Source organism: Mobula birostris, chromosome 7 (genome assembly GCF_030028105.1).
Source record: "Mobula birostris isolate sMobBir1 chromosome 7, sMobBir1.hap1, whole genome shotgun sequence".
NCBI classification, from domain to species: Eukaryota; Metazoa; Chordata; class Chondrichthyes; order Myliobatiformes; family Myliobatidae; genus Mobula; species Mobula birostris.
In genome coordinates this window covers 146,321,501-146,346,832 of record NC_092376.1, presented here as the reverse complement: position 1 = coordinate 146,346,832, position 25,332 = coordinate 146,321,501, and the positions used below count along the sequence as shown (strand labels likewise).

At 44.1% G+C, this 25,332-nt stretch overlaps 1 long non-coding RNA gene across 1 annotated transcript in view; it reads right to left on the bottom strand.

The window, feature by feature from the left end:
* Window positions 1-15,750: 15,750 nt before the first annotated feature.
* Window positions 15,751-25,332, bottom strand: part of LOC140200488 (uncharacterized) — a 76,920-nt gene continuing 67,338 nt past the window's right edge. Inside the window, exons 2-3 of the long non-coding RNA XR_011886639.1 lie at window positions 25,069-25,206; window positions 15,751-16,970 (exon numbers count right to left, since the gene is read on the bottom strand). This is a non-coding gene — a long non-coding RNA (uncharacterized lncRNA). The remainder of the gene's footprint in view (window positions 16,971-25,068; window positions 25,207-25,332) is intronic.

Below are 25,332 nucleotides of genomic sequence, written 5' to 3'. Positions count from 1 at the left end.
CATCCAGAAGCAATTCACCTAAAAGAACAAAATGCCACCATTCTACCATCTTGTAATAGTTTTGAAATGTCATCTATTAAATTAATAATTCACCAATTATTTGATCTATCATCTAAGATATCAGTGGTTAAACAGATGTTATGATTTTTTTTCTCTGATTTGTGTTGCTTCTGATCCTGTAATAACTTTGTCCAATGACACCAGATGATTTATCTCTACTTTTGTTGGAGACCAGAGTGATTAGTTTCCACTCTGCTCTGTTCACAACCACGGAGTAAAATTCCAAATTACTGGGAACTGTTATCTTACTATTCTATTAAAAGGATTTTCGCAGGCTTGACAGTACTGTGTAAAACAGGAAAATACACTCAGTGGCCACTTTATTAGGCACACCTGCTTGTTAGTGCAAATATCTCATCAGCCAACCATGCTGCAACAACTCCATGCATAAAAGCATGTCAAGAGGTTCAGTTGTTGTTCATACCAAACATCAGAATGGAGACGAAATGTGGTCTAAGTGACTTTGACCATGTTGGTGCCAGACATGGAGGTTTGAGTATCTCAGAAACTGGTATCTTCACGCACAGTGATAAACAAAGACATTCAGTGAGTGACAGTTTTATTGAAAAAAAGTGCCTTGTTAATGAGAGAGGCTAGAGAAGAAAGGCCACACTGGAACAAGCTGACAGGAAGGCAACAGTAACTCAGTTAACTACAGTTGTGTGCAGGAGAGCATCTCTTAACACACAATATATCGAACCTTGAAGTGGGTGGGCTACAGCAGCAGAAGACCAGGAGCATACACACAGCGGCCACTTTATTAGGTATAGGAGGTATCTAATAAAATAGCCATTGGTGGATGTCTGAGAATTTAACAAATTTCTGACATTGTTTTTATTGGTGTTTAATCGTACATATTCTGACTGATTGATAGGAATTCCAGTGAATAGTTAATTTCCATTTATATAGTCCAGCCTGTTACTGCCTAACTATCAGCACCAGCAAATAGATTAGTATTTGACACTGAGAAAAGATAGAACTCTTTATCTTCTTTGGTATTCACCTCTACCAGACAACATAGATTCTGAAATTCAGCACAAAATCCAATATGCCAGCCTTGTCTTCCGTAGAATCTCACTGGATGTTCAACAACCATAACCTATGGACCTATTTGTCACACCTCAGCGTAAATACTACTTGTTATGGGAAAGATGTTACAATGTTAGAGAGGGTGCAGGAAAGTTTCACTAGGAAGTTGCCTAGGATGAAGAATGTCATGTGATGGATATTCACTATCCAGGCACGGGATGCTTACTGCTAGCCTCAGTTGTTAGAAAAGCAGAATAAATTGCCCAAAGTTCAGGATGCCCTATCCACTTGGCACGTTCACGTTTACCTAATCAGGATGTCCCATCTAATTAACCAGATCAGTGAGATTACAAAACATGACTTGTAGATGAGGCCTTCCTAAATGATTGGTGAAAAAACATTATATACCAAGTTACTCGCACACATCTTCCACAGTTGTTTCTATCTCTCTCATACCACCAAACTTCTTTGGTTCCAGGCTTCTCCTTCCTTTCCTCAAACACGAGGAAATCTGCAGATGCTGGAAATTCAAGCAACACGCACAAAATGCTGGTGGAATGCAGCAGGCCAGGCAGCATCTATAGGAAGAGGTACAGTCAACATTTCAGGCTGAGACCCTTTGTCAGGACTAACTGAAAGAAGAGATAGTAAGAGATTTGAAAGTGGGAGGGGCAGGGGGAGATCCAAAATGATAGGAGAAGACAGGAGGGGAAGGAATTGAGCTAAGAGCTGGAAAGTAGATTGGCAAGAAGATACAAGGCTGGAGAAGGGAGAGGATTATGGGACAGGAGGCCTAGGGAGAAAGAAAAGGGGAGGGGAGCATCAGAGGAAGATATAGTGAGAGGGACAGAGGGAGAAAAGAGAGAAAGAAAGGGGAAAAAAAATAAAGAAAAATAAATGTGTGGACGAAGATTCGGGCGCCGGGCCAGACTGAAGAGATCAGGGTGTCAAGGCCTGAGTCGAGGGACAGGCTAGTTCAGCTCACTGCTCAGCGAGGTTTACTCTGGACTAAAGGTCTGTGGACAGAACTCTCTTTGTCAACTGTTCAGAACTGGATTTGCTTGCATGATTTGCTTTGTCTCTCTGCACACAGCGGTGTTCAACGGTTTTTTTTTATTTGTTCTTTTGGGTTTTTTTTTCTTTTCTGGCTACCTGTAAGGAGACAAATCTCAAGGTTGTATGTATGAGTATTTTGATAACAAATATACTTTGAACTTTAAACAAGGAGGATGAATGATGAAGTACAACTGCAAAGCATGGAAGGTAGCATCCCAGATTAAGAATACACTTCAGGTGAGGGCTTGGGGAAGAAATGGCCAGCTTTAAGAGAAAGCCATCATGCCCTAATCACAGATTTTATACAGATTTTATTCATAAAATATACAGTTATATAATAAAATCTTATTGGTCATGGCTTTACATTCATTCAGTATGCTAAGCCTATCATTATTTACATTATGTCAGCACATCATTAATATTGCATTGGTGAAGGAAATGAGAAGTTATTACACAGGACAGGCATTCACTGACCATCAGCTGGAGGATGCTGAATTGTGCTCTAACCAGTTCATCATATACCCATCCCATCTCTAGCCTCTGATCACCCTATTTTTCCCACTTCACTCATTTCATCTGCCCATCGTCCACACATGCCTCCCACAACTGTTCCATCTGCCCACACCACTTGGTTCCATGCTTCTATCAAATTACATTACCTGCAGTCTTTTGTTACATTCATCTATCATCTCTCCATCCGTCACTAATTCCACTCTTCCCTTTCCCTTCTGCCTTCAACTCTGCGTCCACCCAATGCTTGCCAGCTCTTATAGAGTATAATAACAGAATAGAGTCCTGTGGAAAGTTGAAAGGCCCAGATACAGCAGATGTGGAGAGGGTGTTTACAATAGTGGAGGAGTCTACAACTAGGAGGTACCTTAGAAGGTGGTCACCAGGTGTACAACAGGCTGCTGTTTAAAGGTGGTCCACACCATTAACACTGCAAAATAATTATCAAGCTTCAAAACATGAGCCTTTGTACCTCCCTCAGCAACTGGAGCCTTGTCTTTCATATTGGGAGACCACAGTCAGTGTGGATTGGTAATAATGTTTCCTGCTTGTTAAGAATTAACACAGGCATGCTTCAAGGATGTGTGCTAAGTCCAATGCTCTACTCTCTCTAAACTTATGACTGTATGGCTAGGCATAGCTCAAGTATCATCTGACATGGCTGCTCAAGTGCATTCAATGTCAGCAAGACCAAGGAATTTATTGATTGTAGGTGTCAGAATCAGGCTTATTATCACCAATGTGTGACATGAAATCTGTTAACTTAGCAATAATACATATTAGAGAAGAAAAAAAACAAAATAAAATAATAATAAACATATTGAATAGATTAAAAATCATGCAAAAAAAGAAACACTATATATTAAAAAAGTGAAGTACTGTCCAAGGGTTCAATGTCCAATATCAAAGTCCATTTAGGAATCGGATGGCAGAGGGGAAGAAGCTGTTCCTGAATCGCTGAGTGTGTGCCTTCAGGCTTCTGTATCTCCTACCTGATGGCAACAGTGAGAAAAGGGCATGTCCTGGCTGCTGGAGGCTCTTAATAATGGACGTTGCCTTACTGAGACACCGCTCCCTAAAGATGTCCTGGGTACTTTGTAGGCTGGTACCCAAGATGGAGCCCACTAAATTTACAACCCTCTGCAGCTTCTTTTGGTCCAGTGCGGTAGCTACCCCATACCAGATAGTGATGCAGCCTGTCCGAATGCTCTCCACGCTACATTGAGAGAAGTTTTTGAGTGTATTTGTTGACATATCAAATCTCTTCAAACTCCTAATAAAGTATAGCTGCTGTCTTGCCTTCTTTATAACTGCATCAATGTTTTGGGACCAGGATAGATCCTCAGAGATCTTGACACTCAGGAACTTGAAATTGCTCACTCTCTCCACTTCTGATCCTCCTATGAGGATTGGTGTGTGTTCCTTCATCCTACCCTTCCAGAAGTTCACAATCATATCTTTCATCTTACTGACATTGAATGCTGTGGCACCATTCCACTAGTTGGCATATCTCACTCCCGTACACCCTCTCGTCACCAGAGATTCTATCAACAATGGTTGCATTGTCAGCAAATTTATAGATGGTATTTCAGTTATGCCTCGCCACACAGTCATGTGTATATAGAGAGTAGAGCAGTGAGCTAAGCACACACACCTGCCGTGCACCAGTGTTGATCGTCAGCAAGGAGGAGACGTTATCACCAATCCGCACAGGTTGTGGTCTTCTGATTAGGAAGTTGAGGACCCAATTGCAGAGGGAGATACGGAGGCCCAGGTTCTCAGGAAGGGAAGGCTGGAGAATATACAGCAGTGCTCTCTGAAGGGTCAGCTGCTTCAAGATCCTGGATCTCAACATCCCAGAGGATCTATCCTGCGGAGAGCACATTGATGTAATCATGAAGGCACACTAGGCACCACTAGACTGTTGACAAATGGTGTTCTGCCAGGGTCAGTGTTAGGACCACTTCTTTTCACATTATATGTCAGACATTTAGATAATGGAATTGATAGCTTTGAGACAAAATTTGAAGGTAATACGAAGATAGATGGAGGAGCAAGTAGTGTTGAGGAAGCAGGAAAGAACAGACAGATTCAGAGAATGGGCAAAGAAGTAGCAGATGGAATGTAGTGTTGGCAAATGTACATTTATGCATTTTGGTAGACAACAAAGACGTGGGCTATTTTCTAAATGGAAAGAAAATTCAAAAATCAGAAGTGCAAAAGGATTTTGGAGTCCTCATGCAGGATTTACTAACGGATAACATGTAGGTTGAGTCAGTGGAAAGCAAGGCAAACGCAATATTAGCATTCATTGCAAGAGGACTAGAATATAAAAGCAAGGAAATAATTCTGAGGCTTTCTAAGGCATTAGTCAGACTACACTTGGAGTATTGTGAGCTGTTTTGGGCCCCTCATCCAAGGAAAGATGTGCTGGTATTGGAGAGGATCCAGAGGAGGTTCACAAAAATGATTCCAGGAACAAAAGGGTTAACGTACGAGAAGATTTTGATCGCTTTGGGCCAGTGCTTGCTGGAGTTTAGAAGATTGAGGGGATCTCATTGAAACCTGTCAAATATTGAAAAGCCTTGACAGTGTGGATGCGGAGAGGATGTTTCCTAAACTGGGGGAGTCTCAGAATAGAGGGACATCCACTTCAAATAGATATGAGGAAGAATTTCTTCAGCCAGAGGTTGTGAATCTGTGGAATTCATTCCCACAGATGGCTATGGAGGTCAAGTCAGTGAATATATTTAAAACAGAGGCTGATAGGTTCTTAATTAGTTAGGGTGTCAAAGATTACAGGGAGAAGGCAGGAGAATGAGGTTGAGAGGGATAGTAAATCAGCTGTGATGGAATGGCAGAGTAGGCTTGATGGGCCAAATAGCCTGATTCTGCTCTCATGTCTTATGGTCTAGCGGCTTTACTTCATTAGGAGTTTGAAGAGAATTGGTATGTCATAAAAGACTAACAAATTTCTATAGACATACTGTGGAGATTATTTTGACTGGTTGCATCACAGCCTGCTATGGAGTTTCCAATGCATCAGATCACAAGCAACACCAACAGGTTGTGGACTCAGAGTTTCGTAATAGGTCCATCTACCCTTACTATCAAGAACGTCTCCAAGAGGCGATGACTCAAGGCTACAGAATCCATCAATAAAGACCCACACCATCTGGGACATGTCCTTTTCACATTACTGCAATCAGGAAGGAGATACAGGAACCTGAAAACCCATAATCAATGATTTAGGAACAGCTTTCTTCTCTAATCATATTTCTGAATGGTCTATAAACCCATAAAGCTCATTTATCTTGGCACTGTTTGTTTATTTTTGTAACCTCTAGTCATTTTTATGCCTTGCATTGTATTGCTGCCTCATGACATAAGACAGTGATAAAAACTTGACTTTCATTCTGACTACGTGGACCACATTCTGACTACATGGACCGCAGGAAATCAGGACCAACCATTACTGACTAACTCTATCCATTCCTTGTAAATGAATAAGACTTAGAAGTAATGGCTTACAAGAGAAGCTGTATTTACCTCTGTGGGAGTGGATAGGTCTGGACTTGCTATCAGACACTCTGCTTCTAGCTGACAGTCTGTTAGACTGCATTAGCAAGCACATCAAATTCCTCATCTACAAGCAGAAAGGGAAGAGGAAGGATAACAGAAATTAGTGACCTGTCTGACGATTAAATGTGGATTGTGAGATTCTAAGGCCATCACTAATCAAGGCAGGGCAGCCCTAGAGCAGATGGATCCAGTCAGTGGTCCACACCTGCCCCATAGTCAGAAAGAAGATCTCAGACAAGGTGTAGTCCTCAGAGATACGACTGCCTTTGTGTGCGACAGTAGGGTGACCACTTGATCCACTAGCTTGGAGTAGAAGGCAGCTTTGACAGAATATCGTCACTTGATGGATGTACAGTCCAAAAAAGGCAAAGTGCAGGCATTTGTAAGTAGTAAGAATTGGTATTTGTAATCATTGGTTACAACTGTTCTAAATAGACATTGGTACTATAGTCCAAATAACAAGAGGTAAATGCAAAACTTCTTCATCATATCTGGAGTGAGGTAAGGTTGTTTTCTCCACTCTGTTCCATTTGCAAACTTTTTAGCCTTTTACTGAATCTATAAGACCACAAAACCAAGGTAGATGAGCAGAATTATGCAATTCAGCCTTTCGAGTCTACTCTGCCACTCAATCATGGCTGATTTATTTTCCCTCTCAACCCCATTCTCCTACCTTCTCCCCCTAACCTTTGATACCCTTACTAATCATGGTAAGCCCTTATTTACCTATCAACCTCCATTTTAAATAAACTCAATAACTTGGCTCTACAGCCAGCTGTGGCAATGAATTTCACAAATTCACCGATTCTAGCTAAAGAAATACCTCCTGATCTCTGTTCTAAAGGGATATCCTTCTGTTCTAAGATCGTGCCCACCCATCCTATGCTCTCCCACGAATGAAAGCATCCTCTCCACATTTACTCTATCTAGGCCTACCAATATTTGATAGGTTTCAATATGACCCCCTCCATTCATCTAAATTCTAGCAAGTACAGGCACATGTTAAACTTTTGATTCCCTGGATCATTCTCATTCACATTCACCTCATCTGGACCCACCCCAACACCAGCATATCCTTCATTGGACATTGCACACAAAACTGCTCACAATACTCCATATGTATAGGCCTTATAAAGCCTTAGCACTACATCTTTGCTTTTATATTTGTCAGGACGCTGGAGCAGGGATCCAATCACAGACCCAGTAATATTAATTGAGTAACAAATCCTGAGATACAAACAAATTTAGTACAAAAGTTCAGGCAGAGATCAAAACATCCAGAGAAATCTAAAAACCAGAATCAGGCAGAATCAATATTCAGACAGAGTACAGATATGAATGCTAGAAAGGCTCAAGAAAATTCACTGGCACTATCTAACAACAAACAGGTAAAAACACAGGACTGAAATACACTGAGCAATAAACAGAGAGGCAGATGATAGGTGGAGCACGATGAGACACAGGTGGCAGCAAAACAGGTAATAATGAGGAACAGGTGAGAGACGGAGTACTCAATAACACAGGGGCCGGAGCAGAGCAGGAGCGGGGACAGGAGCACATGGCAATACAAAACCACAGACTGACAGCTAGGGGGAAAACACACAAAAAGACAAAGTTTAACTGGAGGTACTGACAGTACCCTCCCCTCTACAGACACCTCCTGGCATCATGGAAGATAGAGCTGAGTGCTGAGTGATAAATGTCCCTGATGAGAGAGAGGTCCAGGATGTAATGGGTGGGGACCCAGCACCTCTCTTCTGGACTGTAGCCCTCCCAGTCCACAAAGTACTGGAGGCCACGGCCCCGACGACAAACGTCCAACAGTTGACGCACCGTGAAGGCCTCTGACCCATCGATGGGGTGGGGTGGGGCAGGGTTTGGGGACAGGACACGGGGTGGCTCATGAAAGGCTTGATGTGGGACACGTGGAAGGTGGGATGAATGTGGCGGAGAGTGGAAGGGAGCTTGAGATGGACAGCAGCAGGGCCGGTGACTTTAGCAATAGCAAAGGGGCTGATGAAGTGAGGGGCAAGCTTGCAGGAATCCACCTTGAGGGGCAGGTCTTGGTTTGAAAGCCACATACACTGTCCCTGGTGGTAATGTAGGGCCTTGGAGCGACGACGGTCAGCTTGACCCTTGATCCTATGGCGGATGAATGTCTTGGCATATGGAATGCCAGCTTCCTCCTACTGGGCAGGAAACAGTGGAGGTTGGTAGCCAAGGCAGCACTCGAAGGGGGACAGACCGGTGGATGAGGACAGATGAGAGTTTATTGCGTACTTGGCCCAGGGTAGCTGTTGGCTCCACGCGGAGGGATTCTGGGAGACCAGACACTGCAATACAGTCTCTAGCTGTTGGTTGGCCTGCTCAGCCTGGCCATTGGTCTGTGGGTGGAATCCTGAAGACAGACTCATGGGGTCACCCAGAAGATTACAGAATGCCCTCCAGAAGTTGGATGTGAGTTGGGAGTCCCTGTCTGACACATCTACAGGTAAACCATGTAATTTAAAAACATGCAGTACTAGTAATTTGGCTGTTTCTTTGGCCGAGGGGAGATTAGGTGAAGGAATGAAGTGTACAGGCTTGGAGAAACGATCAGCTACTGTGAGAATGGTAGTGTTACCATCTGATGGGGGAAGACTGGTGACAAAATCCAGGGCAATGTGGGACCAGGGTCTCTTGGGGATAAACAGGGGTTGTAACAGACCAGCAAGTGACCGGTTAGAGTTCTTGCCTTGAGCACAGACCGGGCAGGCTGAGACAAAGTTGCAGATGTCATCTCCCATGGAGGGCCACCAGAACCGCCGACTGATGAAGGCTTGAGTACACTTGGCTCCAGGGTGACAGGATAACCGGGAAAAATGACCCCACTGCAATACCTGTGAGCGGACAGAGCTGGGAACATAACCACCGTTAGTGGGGCATTGACTAGGTGCTGCCTCATTCGGTTGAGCAGTTTGCACCATGGCTTCAATGTCCCATTACACTGCACCCACGAGACAGTGAGCAGGGAGGATGACATTAGGTACCTCAGGGGTCTCAGAGGAAGGAAATTTTTGGGAGAGGGCATCAGGTTTTCCATTCTTGGAACCGTGGCCAAAGGATAGAGTAAAGTTGAATCTTAAGAAAAACAGGGACCAATGAGCTTGATGGGAGTTGAGACACTTGGTAGATATATTCCAGATTCTTGTGATCAGTCCAGACTAAGAATGGCACCTTTGCTCCCTCCAGCCAGTACCTCCACTCCTCCAGAGCTAGCCGCCGACATTGTAATTCCGCTCCGTGGGAGTGAGGCGGTGAGAGAAGGCGCAGGGGTGTACCTTCTCATCCTTGGCCGAGCGCCGAGAGAGAACAGCTCCTACAGTAATGTTAGATGAATCCACCTTAACAATGAACTGCCGGTCGGTGTCGGGTTGAATCAGGATGGGGGCAGAGGTGAAACATTCCTTCAGGTCAGAGAATGCTTTTTCAGCAGCAGGGGACCAGGAGAATCTGACAGCCGATGAGGTAAGAGCAGTGAGTGGTGCAGTCGGTGTACTGTAATTTCTGATGAAGCGGCGTCAGAAGTTAGCAAAGCCCAAGAAGCGTTGCAATTCCCAACGAGTCGAGTGTTGGGGCCATTCGACCATTGCCTTGATCTTGTATTGGTCTATCTGAATGGAACCGCCTGAAATTACATACCCCACGAAGGGAATTGTGTTGTGATGAAACTCACATTTCTCAGCCTTCACATAGAGCTGGTTCTCCAGAAGGGACTGGAGAACTCTGCAGATGTGATCTGTGTCAAGGGACTTAGAAAAAAAATCAAAATGTCATCGAGGTACACAAAAATAAATTGTTTCAGCATGTCCCCAAGAACGTCATTTACCAGGACTTGGAAGACAGCGGGGAATTTGGTGAGACAGGATGGCATGACCAGGTACTCATAATGGCCTGAGGTGGTGTTGAAGGCCGTCTTCCACTCGTCCCCTTCGTGGATGTGGACAAGATGGTAGGCATTACGGAGATCAAGCTTGGTGAAAACTGAGGCTCCTTGTAGTAGTTCAAATGCAGAGGTCATGAGCGGAAGAGGGTAACGGTTCTTAACAGAGCAACACTCACAACACGCTGGAGGAACTCAGCAGGTCAGGCAGCATCCGTGGAAATGATCAGTCAACGTTTCGGGCCAGAACCCTTCGTCAGGACCCTTTGGGCAGCATCGTTTCCACGGATGAGTGAGTGTTGCTTTGACCCCAGCATCTGCAGAGTATTTTGTGTTTACGGTTCTTAACAGTGACTTCATGCAGTCCCCGGTAATCAATGCGTGGACGCAAGGAGCTGCCCTTCTTTTCAATGAAGAGAAAACTGGCACCAGCAAGGGAGGAATATGGCTGGATGATGCTTGCAGCCAGAGACTCTTGAATGTACTTATTCATAGCTTCTGTTTCAGGTAGGGACAGGGAGTACAGGCAGTACTGGCAGCTGTATTCCCTGGGGGAGATGTGCCAGGCAAGAGGTCAATGGCACAATCATATGGATGATGAGGTGGCAGGGAAGTGGCCTGGGACTTGCTGAACACAGCCTTGAGGTCCATGTATCCAGGAGGGATGGCACTAAGGTCTGGAAATTTCTCGGGGGATCTGGGCTTGGAGACAAGGGGATCTGAGCATGGTGGAGGCAGTGTGAGTGACAGAATGGGCTCCAGCCTACAATCTTGCAACTGAGCCAGTCATTGTGGAGGTTGTGTCTGACTAACCAGGGATGGCCCAGGACAATGGGAGCTCGAGGAGAGTCAATAACATAAAGGGTTAACTGTTCATGATGGTTGCCAGATAAACTGAGACTCACTGGGGTCGTGACATGGGTGATGTTAGCCAGTCTCTGACCGTTCAAGGTGTTGGCCATCAACGGTGACTGGAGATCAGACATGGGTAACACCCACTGGGCAGCCAAGCTGGAGATTGATAAAACACCCCTCTGCACCAGAATCGACCAAGATGGAGACTGCTCGCCGTTGGATGCCCCACTCCAGAGAAGCAGGTATGAGAGTGTGTGGTGTCGAGGAGGGCCAGGCAGGGGTCACGCTCACCAGTACTCCTTGTCTTACTGGTGAGTGATGGCTTTTACGGGCAGGTGGAGATTAAGTGAGCCAGTTGGCCACAGTACAGACAGGAATGGGTGCTGATTCTCCTTTGTCTTTCAGTGAGCGTCAGGCGGGTACAGTCAACATGCATAGCCTTGGGCTCTGGAATGGGAATTGTAGATGGAGGCAAATGGCAAGGCAATGTAGACTGGTGAGGAGCTTGGAACTCACCTAGTGCCCCCAGGGACCCTCTGGAACCCCTCCCTCTACAGCACTGCTGAAGGTGAACATCAATACGGATGGCCAAATCCACCAAGGGTTCAAAGGTGAAGGAAGGTACTGGGTGACCAGCTCATCTTTGATGTCTTCGGAGAGGCCGTTCAGGAAGGCGTCGTACTGTGCCTCCGAGTTCCACCCGCAGGAGGTGGTTAGGGTCTGGAACTCTATGGTGTAATCTGACACAGATCTGCACCCCTGGTGCACGTGCAGCATTTCACGGGCAGCCTTCTCCCATGTTTGGAGCAACCAAACACTTTTCTCATCTCCTCAGAAAGTAACTGAAAACTAATGCAGAAAGGTGAGCCTGCCTCCCAGACGCCTGTTCCCCATTCTCTCGCCCAACCGGAAAGTTGGGTGTTGACAGAGACTACCTTGGCTCGAGCAGTCAGAAATGTTGTTGGTTGCAATTCAAAAATGAGGGTGCACTGGAAAAGAAAAGAGTGGCAGGTACCGGGTTCACCTGAGTACTTTTCTGGAGGAAGCAGACAGGGGTCTTGGACAGGAGGATTGAGTGACAACGCGGAGGGCAGGGTGGAAGATACAGTCGCAGAATGTTGATGGGCGCCCTGGGACAGCTGGAGTGACTGAGTCTGGGCCACAAGATCGGCTACATTGGCAGAAAGCGACTCCACTGCCCTGAACACAGAGTCCAGCTGGTTCTGGTGTCTCCCCAGCATCACTCCCTGTTGTTCCAGGGCAATTCTCAGACAATCAGGGTCTGCTGGACCCATTATGGCCAGATTGTACTGTCAGGGCACTGGAGCAGGGATCCAATCATAGACCTAGTATTGTGCACACAGTGATATTAATTGAGTAACAAATCCAGAGGTGCAAACAAAGTTGGCATAAAAGTTTAGGCAGAGATCAAAGCATCCAGAGAAATCCAAAAACCAGAATTGGCAGAGTCAATATTCAGACGGGCAGAGTTCAGATACAAATGCTAGAAAGACTCAGGAAAATTCATTGGCACAATTTGGTAACAAAGAGGTGAAAACACAGGACTGAAATACACTGAGCAATAAACAGACAGGCAGATGATAGGTGGAGCACAATGAGACACAAGTGGCAGCAAAACAGGTAATAATGAGGAACAGGTGAGAGACAGAGTACTCAGTAATTCAGGGGTCTGAGTAGAGCAGGAACGGGGACAGGAGCACATGGCAATACAAAACCCCAGACTGACAGCTAGAGGGAAAGACACAAAAAGACAGAGTTCAACTGAAGGTACTGACAGTCCTCTCGAATGAATGCTACCATTGCATATGCCTTGCTTACCACAGACTCAACATTCAAGTTAATCTTTAGGGAATCCTGCACTAGGACCCTCAAATCACTTTGCACCCAAGATTTCTGAGCTTGCTCCCCATTAGAAAATAGTCTACCCCTTAATTCCTCCTACAAGATTGCATCAGCAAAGACTGAGGCATAAGGAAGATGATAATCCCAGGTTGCTGAGGCACTCAAGTCAAAGCCATGGGCAACATTGCCATCTTCTGCTCAGATCCATGAAAGCCCAGGAACTGCAGCAGTGACAGGAATTGGCTGGAGGGGTGGTTGATAAGTTTGCGATGAGTTATACAGCTCGTTACATGCACATGCAGTTCAACACTTTGAGTGATTATGCAGAAAGTTTGAAGCTAATAACTCATCTCCTTCTACCTTAGGCCACAAACTTATCAATCACCCCTGCTGTGGACACTTTCTGGAGGTCCAAGATCCGTAGGCTCCACGACCGCTGGACTAAGTGTGTAAATGTAGGAGAGGACTATGTTGAAAAATAAATGTGCTAGGTTTTCTAAAATTGACTCCTTCTAACTTGGGCCACAAACTTATCAGTCACCCCTCGTAAATAGTGGTGCTTCCCCTCAAATGAAGCAAAGGATCTAGTCATGAGGTCCAGGGTGTTCTTGGTATATGGTGCAGGTATAGTGCAAACTCTTCTCCTGTGTCACAGCAGTCACTCAATCCATGCTCCATTTCATCCAGAGGCCCCATCAGTGGAGATGTGCTGCATAGAACTCCAGAGAGAAAAGGGTAACGCTGTAGCCAAGATAGCCATGATCTGATGCTATCTTTGTCCATGGCTGCATCAAGCTGTGTGGAAAGCCTGAGTACCCAACAAGTGCCATGGCGTGCTGAGTGAGTTTCTACATGATCCCTGCTGATATGATAATGGACTGTGCCACACCACTTGTTGCTGACAGAAAAGTTATTGCAGAGAAACATCTTGGAGCATAAGCCAAATCAAATAGCAGTTCACTTGAAGTGTGCTTAACGCTTTGCAGGAGAAGACAGTCAATCTTGTCATATGGTTCCCCCAGCAGACTGACAAAGTTATTTGGCAGAGTAACTCTTCACCAGAGCTCTCAAGCAAGAATCTTTCCCAATGCAGAATCAGAGTCTCAGTCCCTGTCCTGAGGTGTTCGCATTGCAAGCAAGATATCCATCCAACTCTTTGTAGATTGTGAATTTGCCAAAAAGATCTGGCAAGGGATGCAATGGCTTTTGTCATAGTTTTTCCAAAGCGACTGCCTGACACAGACTCTGTGCCCTATGTGCTGCTCCCAGGGACACATACTGAGATAAACAACAACTGCTGTTGGAAGGTCATCAACTTGGTGAAAAAAACCTATCTAAAGTAAGGAGTTATCTGCAATTAAATGCATCAGATTGGCACATTGCAGTTGTTCTAGTCACAGAAAACCCAAGAAAAAACAGGAACACTTTAAAATTGCTTTATAGTAATCACGGTCTAGACCTGACTTCCTACATGTGCCAAGGTCTTGTGGCCCCAGATGGGACTCAAAGTTATAAGTAAATTTATTATAGAAGTACATATATGTCACCATATACAACCCTGAGATTCATTTTCTTGTGGGCATTCACAGTAAGTACAAAGAAACACGATAGAATCAATGAAAGACCACATACAACAAGATGAACAAAGTGCAAAAAACAACAAACTGCAAATACAAAAAGAAAAAAATACAACGAAGTAATAAATAATAAATAAATAAATAAATATCAAGGACATGAGATGAAGAGTCCTAGGAAGTGAGTCCATAGGTTGTGGAAACAGTTCAGCGTTTGAATGAGAGAAGTTATCCCCTCTAGTTCAAGAGCCTGACAGTTGAGGGATAATAGCTTTTCCTGAACCTGGTGGCTCTTCTACCTATTTCCTGATGGCCGAAGTGAGAAGAGAGTTCGGCCTGGGTGGTGGGGGTTCTTGATGAAGGATGCTGCTTTCCTGCGACAGCGCTCCGTGTGGATGTGCTCAATGGTGGGGAGGGCTTTACCTGTGATGGACTGGGCCGTATCCACTACTTACTGTAGGATTTTCTATTCAAGGGCATTGGTGCTTCCATACTAAGCCGAGATGCAACTAGTCAATATACTCTCCACATCTGTAGAAGTTTGTCAAAGTTTCAGATGGCATGCCAAATCTTCGCAAACGTCAAGAAATTAGAGGCACTGCCATGCTTCCTCCGTCTTTCACTTATGAACCAGGACAAATGCTCTGAGGTAATAACACCAAGTATTTTAAAATTGCTAACCCTTTCCACCTCTGATACACAAAGAGGACTGGCTCATGGACTTCCAGTTCCTTCTCCTGTAGTCTATCAGCTCCTTGGTTTTGCTGACATTGAGTGAGAGAATGTTGGTTTGGCCCAATCAGCCAGATTTTCAATCTCCTTCCGATATGCTGATACATCCAATGACAGTTGTTTCATCAGCAAACTTAAAAATGGCATTGGAGCTGTGCTTAGCCTCATAGTCATAAGCATAAAGCAAGCAGAACAGGGGGGCTAACCGTACAGCTTTGTGGTCCACCTGTGCTGATGAACATTGTGGAGGAGATGTTGATGTCAATCCAAAATGAATGGCATCCTCAGTGAGGAAATTGAGGATCCAGTTGCACAAGGAGCTATTGAGGCCTAGGTCTTGGAGCTGTAGCCCACCCGGCCACCCTCAGGGTCGCTCGGCTCGCTGTCGTCTAGGGAAACAGCCCTCGGCCCCGCCAAACTGGGTAATTAGTTTGTGTGGATGCTGTGTGATGTACCCCACCCCACCAAATAACAGACATTACACCAGATACGATTAAATGATTTACAGTTTATAGATATTACTGGAACTTGATAGAGAATAAAATATAAAAGGAAAATAAAAGGCGTCACACTTACCAAAGTTCAATCTCTTCGTGCACAGTTGGAGCTTGGGACTCTTCTTCTTCACCCTGCGACCCCTCGGACCACCTCGACCAGCCCCCTGGGACCAACAACGGTGGTCGACCAGACGCTCCACACAAGTCCGTCTCCGTCTCTTCTCCTCGCCTAACGCCCTCCTCGGGGTCCGACCCCGTTAGCGGACCTCACAGCACCTGGTCCATCCTCTGTCTCTCTCTCCCGCCTTCTGCCCCAAAACCCCGCACATACAAATCTCCCAGATACACCAAAATCATAACAACTATCCCAATTGGTTAATAGCACACTGCTGTCTGTATTAACCCAAGCAAATGTCTAGCTAGAGACTTTCCCAGCATTTAACCTAACAAAGAAGCCATTTTAATTAGCCTCCGCAGTAAGATAAAAGACGAAACCCCCTTACAGAGCTTATTGATTAGTTTTGAGGAGATGATAGTATTGATTGCAGAACTGTAGTCAATGAAGCGCATTCTGATGTATGAATCTTCGCTGTCCAGATGTCCCAGGGTTGAGTGAAGAGCCAACGATATGGCATCTGCTGTTGACCTGTTGTGATGGCAGGCAACTGGAGCGGAACCAAATCATTTCTCAGTTGATATGTTTCATCACCAACCTTTCAAGGCACTTAATCACTGTGGATGTAAGTGCTACTGGACGATAGTCATTGAGGCAGGTTACCACCTTCTTCTTAGGCACTGGTATAATTGGAGCCTGCTTGATTCAGGTGGGTACCTCAGATGGCCGAAGTGAAAGGTTAAAGACCTCAGTGAACACTGCAGCCAGTTGATCAGTACAGGTCTTTAGTACTCGGCCAGGTACACCATCTGGGCTGGATGCTTTCCATCGGTTCACCAATGCTCTCACGTCGGCCACAGAGACTGAAGTCATAGGATCATCGGGGGCTGTTGGGAGTTCATGAAGGTGCCTCCATGCTTTGATGGCCAAATCAAGCAGAAAAAGCATTGGGCTCATCTGGGAGCGAAACCTTGCTGTCTCCAGTGTCACTCTGTTCCATTTTGTAGGAGCTGGTAGCATTCAAGCCCTGCCACTCATCGTTAAAGAGTTACAAAAAAAAAGAAAATCATGTGCCGGAAATCGTTGTCAATCTTGAGGGATCATTCTTTTCTCATTACATCAGAGTCTTCTAAGTCCTTTATGAGCAATGTTCTACTGTTTGAAGTACATCGTTCCTGTAATAGATACAATTCAGGCACAGGATTATTTATAAACAGTAGGGAGTGTTAAGTGATCATTCAAATTGCCTTTGATGTTATAAATTGAGACTGAGTTGCTGAGCGGTTCCAATGGGATTGCTTTACATACATCTGAACAACAAACTTGTCAAGCTTAATGGTTGCTGTATTACCTAAACACGTCAGATTTATGGATTAAAAATCTTTCTGGGAATCACGCTAGTCTGTCAGATTGATTCCCATTGCAGCCCCTGATGGCAGGCTCACTGTCAAGAATGCCTCACACCTTAGGGCTGGAATCTCACTTTAGCCACAGACACTCCCTCTCACTCCTCTCCTGCTTGTCTTCTGGACATTCCACACTGAACTGAGTCAAGGGGGTAAAGGTCATAAATCTCATTTCCATTTCCTGCTATGGCAAAGGGGCCTGACAAATGGGGGTGAAGTGTGAGGTGAAAAGAAGAAGGAGGCAGGGAGGGAGAGTGGAAAGAGAGGTGAGAAATGCAGAGGGATAAGTGGTAGAGAGATAAGGTGGCGAGAAACAGAGAAAAATGGAAGGAGTGGGTTGGGGAAGGGAACATAAGGGAGGGAAGTAGAAAGATGGAGACGGAAGGAGAGAAAATGAGAAAAGAACAGACAGAGAGAAGGTGGTAAGTAAAAGAAAGACTGAGGTATATGGTCGGTGAAGAGAAAGGGAGAGAGAAGTAGTTGGAGTGAGGGAAAGTGAGCAGGGAGTGAGAGAGAAAGGGATGGGAAGGAAAGAGAAAGTTGAGAAAGTGAGAATATACAGAAGGTATGAAATCTACCTGTACATTTCTCCCGTTCCCCTCCACCACTCCCACCCCAACAGTTCGCAAGTTTCACCCTCTGATCCCTTCTGCCTCTCTACTCAACCTCCTGTTTTCACCCTGCCCTCCCTCTTTTTAAACCCTACGATGCATTCCCACCTGAAACTCTCTCTCCTTACTTTCTCTGCCTTACAAATAGAGAATATTGGTATCTTGTTATTGCCGTACCATGTGATGAAAAACACAACTAATTCATGATTTGTTTACTTATAATTGTGCGTTCTATCACAATTACTTTCTGAAATTACTCAATAGTCCTATTTATAATGTTTTAATGTCAATGATGTTAGTGATGCTTTCTGCATTTTGTTATAATTTTGAAATTGAACACAATAATTGATGAAACGTCTTTAGCAAATATTAATTAATAAACTCCTCTTTGATATACAGCTATTATCACATCTTAAATCTTGTTTTCAAATCACTGTTGGAACGAAAGTGTTGGAAGCAGTCCCTCACATTTTAAGTTCTTTTATACAAGTTAGACACAACAAGTTTTTACATGTATTGAACAGTCAAGTGGAACCTCGGTTTAACTTTTTATGGTAAAAATGCTATCTTTGACAACACTACTTTGTTTATAGGCTTCAATCTGTTAATGGAGCTTGACCTTCCAACCTCTGAATCAAAGTAAGATTGAGCTTGGCCAATGCAATGCATTATTTTTTAATGCTAAATAGGATTTATACATTGGTTAAAACAATTTGGAACAGGTCAAGAATTCTTTTGATATCTGATGCTTCCTCATAACAATGGATCATATTTCATTTCCTGCTCTGGAGAAAATAAAGACTGTTTCTGGTACTCATTTCAAAGGTGACCTCACAAAAGCGATAAAATGTCCTTATTTGTATTTACGTAAGATCTTTATATCTTTTACCAGACCTCCCCAGGTTACCAGTGGGTTCTGTTCCTGAGAATTGTTTGTAACCCGAACATTTCACAAGTCAAAAGCGTGGTCACCTGGCAACCAAGGTCAATGTGTAGTGAAACCAGCACTTTTAACTTAACCGTTCTAATGTCGCCGACAGCCAGGTTACCACCTGGAAGGGGATGCCTGCAACCCTGCAGCAAATGGTAAATCCATCTTTCCAGGTGACCAAACACTCACTCGTACATACGGGCTGTACATGAGATAGGCTGGGAAGGACCTGCTTCTCTTGCTTCATATTACAATTTAATCAGCAAGTAAGTCCTTGGTCATTTTAGAATGGAATAGAAAGGAGGAGAAGACGGCGGCACGACAGCAGCGTGCACGGGCTCTCCGGTGAATGATATCTGTAATCTGTCAAGTAGGGGATCGTGCACAATTCTGATTTGATGGAGACAGACATGAGAGTACGGAGGAACATCTGGAGAAACTTCTGAAATGCCCACTTTGCTGCCGCTGCTACTGCGTGGCAACCGGAATCTCCGGAGCAGAACGCCCCGATTCCTCGGCTTTGCTTGTTTCAGCGGCCGGGGTAAGGTTGAAGGCACTCGGCAGAAGATGGCGTTCGGGAGGCTGTATCACAGAGGCTGGTCGGAGGCTCGAAGTTTTCAGATGGACGGACTCAGTGTCGGCTGTGGTCGACTTCCAAGGCATCGGCAAGTTGACTGTGCCTGGAGGTTTATGGCAGGGAGTTTCTCCCTTTTGCCGCCTGGTACCAGGGAATCGGGAGTCAATCGACTCGGGGACTTTTAGACTTTTTTTTTACCGTGCCCATGGTTTGTTCTTCATCAAATTATGGTATTGCTTTGCACTGCTGTAACTATACGTTATAATTATGTGGTTCTGTCAGTGTTAGTCTTTGGTTTGTCCTGTTTTCTGTGATATCACTCCGGAGAAACATTGTATCATTTCTTAAAGCATGTATGCATTTCTAAATGACAATAAAAGAGGACTGAGCATTCTCATAATCTAATCTAAAAGGTCAGAGCAACAAAAAGGTATCATTTGAAGATGAGTTTGCTGGATGACATATATAACATTATGATTAGATTCTAAGACCATAAGGTGAGCTAGCTGGTTTACAAACAGAGGCAATGTGTAATGAGGAGAGGCTGTTGATAGGGCAAAATTGCAGTCAACAGGATGAGTTGCAACATGAAATACAGACAAAATTGAAAAGGGTGAATACAGGACTGAAGGTGTTATATTTGAAGAAGGTAGATGGATGTGTAGCACAGTTACAGATTGACATGTATGATGTCATTGGCATCACTGAATCATGGCTGAAAGAAGATTATAGCTAGGAGTTTAATGTCCAAGGATACACAGCGTATCTACAGATAGGAAGGCATTGCTCTGTTTATAAAAAAATGAAATCAAATCATTAGAGAGAGGAGACATAGGGTCGGAAAGTGTTGAATCATTGTTAATAGAGCTAAGGAACTGCAAGGGTGAAAAGACCCCAGCGGGAGTTGCATACAGATCCCCAAACAGTAGTAAGGACGTGACCTACAAGTTACAGTGTGAGATACAAAATGCATGCCAAAAAGGCAATGTTACAATCATGATGGGGGACTTCAAAAGTTCAGGTAGATTGGGAAAACCAGGTTGGTGCTGGATTCCAAGAGGGGGGATTTCTAGATCACCTATGAGATGCCTTTTTAGAGCAACTCATGTTTGAGCCCACGAGGGGACCAGCTATTCTGGATTTGGTATTGTGTGATGAACCAGAAGTGATCAGAGAGCTTAAGGTAAAAGAACCCTTAGGGGAAACTGATCATAATATGATCGAATTCACCCTGAAATTTGAGAAGGAGAAGCTAAAGTCAGCCATATCAATATTACGGTGGAGTAAAGGGAATTACAAAGGCATGAGGGTGGAGTTGGCCAGAATTGTTGAGAATAGAACACTGGCAGGGATGATGGCAGAGCAGCAATGGTTGGAATTTCTGGAAGCAATTCGGAAGGCACAGGATATATACATTCCCAAAGAGGAAGCAGTATTCTAAAGGCAAGATGACACAACCTTGGCTAATAAGAGACTTAAAGCCAACATAAAAGCTAAAGGGAGGATATATATAAGAGTAAAACTATGGTGGGAAGTTAGAGGTTTGGGAAGCTTTTATAAACCAACAGAAGGCAACTAAAAAAGTCATTAAGAAGGTAAGGATGGATTACAAAATTAAGCCAGCCAATAATACTAAAGAGGAAACCACAAGTTTCTTCAGGTACATAAAAGTGTAAAAGAGAAGCGATTGTGTATATCTAACTGCTGGAAATCAATGCTGGAGAAATAGTAATGGGGGACAACGAAAAGTCAGAAAAACTGAATAAGTATTTTGCATTTCTTCAGTGTGGAAGATACTAGCCATATGGTGGAAGTTCCAGTTGTCAAGGGGGGATGAAGTGTGTGAAGTAACTATTACTAGAGAGAAGGTTCTTGAGAAACTGAAAGGTCTGAAGGTAGATAAGTCACCTGTACCAGACGGTGTACACCCCAGTGTTCTGAAACAGGTAGCTGAAGAGATCGTGGAGGCATTAGTAATGGCCTTTCAAGAATAACTAGGTTCTGGAATGGTTTACGGAAGACTGGAAAATTTCAAATGTCACTCCATTCTTCAAGAAGGGAGAGAGGCAGAAGAAAGGAAACTATAGGCCAGTTAGTCTAACCTCAGTGGTTGAGAAGATGTTGGAGTTGATTAAGGATGAGACCTCAGGTACCTAGAGGCATATGATAAATTAGGTTGCTGTCAGCATGGTTTACTCAAGGGAAAATCTTGCCTGACAAATTTGTTGAAATTCTTTGAAGAAATAACAAGCAGGATAGACAAAGAAGAATTGTTGGATGTTGTGTACTTGGATTTTCAGAATTCCTCTCACAAGGTGCCACACATGAGGCTGCTTAACAAGCTATGAGTCCATGGTATTACAGGAAAGATCCTAGCATGAATAAAGCAGTGGCTGATTGGCAGGAGGCAAAGAGTGGGAATAAAGGGAGCCTTTTCTGGTTGGCTGCCAGTGACTAGTGGTGTTCCACAGTAGTCTATGTTGGGACCGATTCTTTTTATGTAATATGTCAATGATTTAGATGATGGAATTGATGGTTTTGTTGCAAAGTTTGCAGATGATATGAAGACAGGTGGAGGGGCAGTTAGTTTTGAGGAAGTAAAGAGGCTGCAAAAGGGCTTAGACAGACTAGGAGAATGGGCAAAGAAGTGGCAGACGGAATACAGTTTTGGCCATGTATAGTCATGCACTTCGGTTGAAGAAATAAAAGAGTTGATCGTTTTCTAAATGGAGAGAAATACAATAAAATATTGAGGCAAAGAAACTTGGGAGTCCCTGTGCAGAATTTCCTGGAGGTTAATTTGCAGGTTGAGTCTGTGGTGAGGAAGGCAATACAATGTCAGCACTCATTTCAAGAGGACTAGAATATAAAAGCAAGGATGTAATATTGAGTTTTTATAAAGTACTGGTCAGGCCTCACTTGGAGTGCTGTGAAATGTGCTGAAACTGGAAAGGGTTCAAGGGAGGTTAACGATAAAGATTCCAGGATTGAATAGCTTGTCATATGAAGAGCATTTGATGGCTCCGGGCCTGTATTCACTAGAATTCAGAAGAATGAGGTGAAATGGTGAAGCAGACTTGATGAGCCAAATGGACTTATTCTGCTTCTATATCTTATGGTTTTATGGCCTTATATAATTTCGCCGTTTATTATTAAAGTTGTTGATCACCACTAAATCATCTCTGCTGCTCTGTTTTTGAGTCAAGCCTCCTCTACTCAGCACTCAGATCAGACATTTAACACCTCACTAAATTCTTGTTCCTTCAGACTACCATTACCAGCAGTTATTGCATGAATCCTGATTGTTTCTGAGCTAGTAGTAGTGAACAAACCCAGAATTCTTGCTGAAGAAGACCTTATACCATGGCAAGAGATATTAGGATTCTGGAGCACGACATGTCAATATCTGACATTTAATTGGCCAGAAATTAAAGCAATTGTTTTGGATGGCTTCCACTCTAGACAATCAGTTAGAGTTGGTGGTGATAGCAATTTTCTTTTTGCCTCCAACTCAATTTATAGCTTCAGGCTATATTTCATTAGGATTTTGAGGAGATTTGGTTTGTCACCTAAAAAACTCAAAAGCCTCTACAGATTACTATGCAGAGCATTTTGACTGGCTGTATTACCATCTGAAATGGGGTGGGGGCATGGCGACTGCACAGGATTGACGTAAATTGCAGAAAGTTGTAAAATTAGTAAGCTCCATCATGGGTACCAGCCTCCATAGTAACCAAGACATCTTCAAGGAGGTGTCTCAGGAAGGTGGCGTCCATCATTAGGGATACCCACCTCCCTGAACGTGCTCTCTTCTTATTGTTACTATTAGGAAGGTGTTACAGAAGCCTAAAGGCACACACTCAGTGACTCAGGAACAGCTTTGTCATGGTCCGGTCTGTGAAGTCTGCATTCCAGTTCATGGACCGGTCCATTGATCCTTATTCATAGTTTTCCGGTTTACCCTTTTTCTGTTGGTGCCTTAATTGAAGCACATGTTTCTTATTTTGGGCTGGCTATATAAACAGCTCCTGGGTTCAGCTTCAGTTGCTGGACTGTTCCCTTTCCCTTCCTTCTCCAAGGCTCTGCGTTCCTGTCTCCCTCGACCAAGTCAAGGTTTCGTGTTCTCATCCCGTTCATGTGCCTCGCCCAGCCCAGGAATACCTCACCCAGCCCGGTGCTGGGGTTCCCTCATCCTGTCCAGGAGTTTCACGTCCAGTCCTGTTGCCACTCCTCATCCTGTAGCCACATCTTTTCCTCGCCTAGATCCAGGGTCCGAGCCCGAGTCAAGACCCAGGTTCCGGGTCCCTGTCCAGTCTCTGGCTCAGAGTCCTTGTCCTGGTTCTGCTTTCCTAGTCAAGTCCTAGCCCAGGCCCTGCGTCCTAGTCTCGTCCAGGGCCTGTGTCATGTCCAACGTCGTTTCTTCTCCACTTCCCTTGCTTGCTTGACACACCTAGTCCTGCTCCTAGTACTTCAGTGTCTGTGCCTTGCATTTGGGTTCGCCATCAACACCCCCACGTACGACAAGCTTCTTCCCCTCTGCCATCTGATTTCTGAGTGGACACTGAACCCATGAACACTACCTCGCTTCTTTTTTTATTTCTGTTTTGTACGACTTATTTTAACCTAACAAATTAATATACATTTATACACTCACTGTAATTCAGTTTTTTTCTATATTTATCTTGTATTGCATTGTACTGCTGCTGTAAAGTTAACAAATTTCATGACACCTATTAAACCAGATTCTGATTCCGAATTGCTTGCACGCATCGTTCTTCGTTTAATCTTTCAATGCATTTTGCAGTCTCTTCACTAGCTACTTGCACCATTACATATTCAACAAATCTCATTGACCTATTCAAGCAGATAAATGTAAACAGCTGAATGCTGCCATAAGACTGATAAACGAAAAACACTGCAGTTTCCTTTCTGAAAACAGTGCTGCCCAGCTCTCCGTTCACCATTTGTTCTAACCGTGCCTTGCAGGCCCACGGAATTACTTTTGGGAGATAGACAGTTGAAATGATTCATAGTTAACGGAGCCATGTGAGGAGCAGGTATTCACTGCCAGCCACCAACTGTCCTGTCTTTTGTCCCATGGTAAATTATAGCTGAATCACTGAGCTGATGAGATATAAAAGCATTTGTCACCTCCCAGCATGTTGCAAATCCACATGCAAGCAGCAGTCGTCACTGAAAGTGAGATTCTCTTTTAGGAACTGGTGTTAATAAAAGTCAATTTTCACATTTCTAAGGCACATAATGCTACCCTGGTTTAATCAACATGACCCCAGTAACACTGGTACTTCAAGAAACATTGTGAAGGTGAACAAATTAAATCCTCATGGTAGCTGCTTTGAAAACCGTGAGCCTCTATTCCAGATTTAGGTACAGAACAAAGTGTTGAGACTGACTAAACTGAGCCACAAGGAAGCTGTAACTAGGAGATATAAAGGACTGCTATCCACACAACAGATGCTCTGGAGAGGATTTAGCTCTCCTTGCAGTGTTTTATATTTTATGAACACAAAGGTAACAATAAACAATTAACTACTGTTTTGATAACTATAATCACCTACTTAACTTTAATATATTGCAGAATGATTTGCCATCCTTAATGTCACAACTCCAGAACAATCACTAACAATCCCCACAAATCCTCACACTAAAGCAAGCTCCCCTGACACAAGAACTCAAAAAGTGACCCTGGATCTGACCATCCCAGGTGTGTGGAGCTGGTGACTGTACCTGATAAAACCTGTCTTTTCATTGGCAGTACCCATTGGCAAAAGCAGATGAGAAACTGGATTCACGTGCAGTAGTCTTCATGGAAGGTGAAATTTCCTTAACACATTTGGAGTTACATGAAATTTTTGCAAGGCACATCTGCAGGAACAGTAAAGGAAGGAAGGCAAATGTTAGCATTCATTTTGAGAGGATTAGAATATAAAAGAAAGGATGTAGCATTGAGGCTTTATAAGGTAAGGCTTTGTTCAGATTGCACTTGGAGTA